Here is a 773-nt window from a genome sequence, read left to right on the forward strand (position 1 = left end):
CAGGGTCGCCGAACGGTAGAGGAAACCCTAAATAGCAAGTATCGTGGGTGTGAGATACATGTGGCCGTCAATGTCGGACACTACATCCACGTCCCACATGTGACGTGGGCGTCGAAGCCCGCGCCACTTGTGGGACGTGGATGTAGTGTCCGACACCAACGGTACATGTATCTCACACCGACGATACTTTCTATTTAGGGTTTCTCCTCTACCGCTCAGCGACCCTCGACGACCCTCGTTCCCGATAAAATAAAGAGGAAGAAGAAGAAAAAAAAGAGGAGAAGAAAGAATAGAGGAGAAGAACTCCTCTATTCTTTCTTCTCCTCTTTTTTTCTTCTTCCTCTTCTTTTTTTATCCTCTTCTTCCTCTCATGTTCGACGACCCTCGACCCCTCGGCGACCCTAGACCCCCTCTAGACCCCCTCATGTCGAAGTTATCGGGTAGGGGGTATATTTACAACGACATACCCGATACATACATACATACATACATATCACATGCATCCATACATATATGAACAAAATTAATATCTACTAATTAACAACCTAAATGAAAAAACTAATACATATCGGAAGAAGAAGAAAATAGAAGAGAAGAAAGAATAGAGGAGAATAGAGGAGAAGATCTCCTCTATTCTTTCTTCTCCTCTTTTTTTCTTCTTCCTCTTCTTTTTTTATCCTTTTCTTCCTCTCATGTTCGACGACCCCCTCTCGACCCCCTCTCGACCGTCGACCCCCTCTCGACCGCCGACCCCCTCTCGACCCTCATATATA

Source organism: Triticum aestivum, chromosome 1A, assembly GCF_018294505.1.
Source record: "Triticum aestivum cultivar Chinese Spring chromosome 1A, IWGSC CS RefSeq v2.1, whole genome shotgun sequence".
Lineage (NCBI taxonomy): Eukaryota > Viridiplantae > Streptophyta > Magnoliopsida > Poales > Poaceae > Triticum > Triticum aestivum.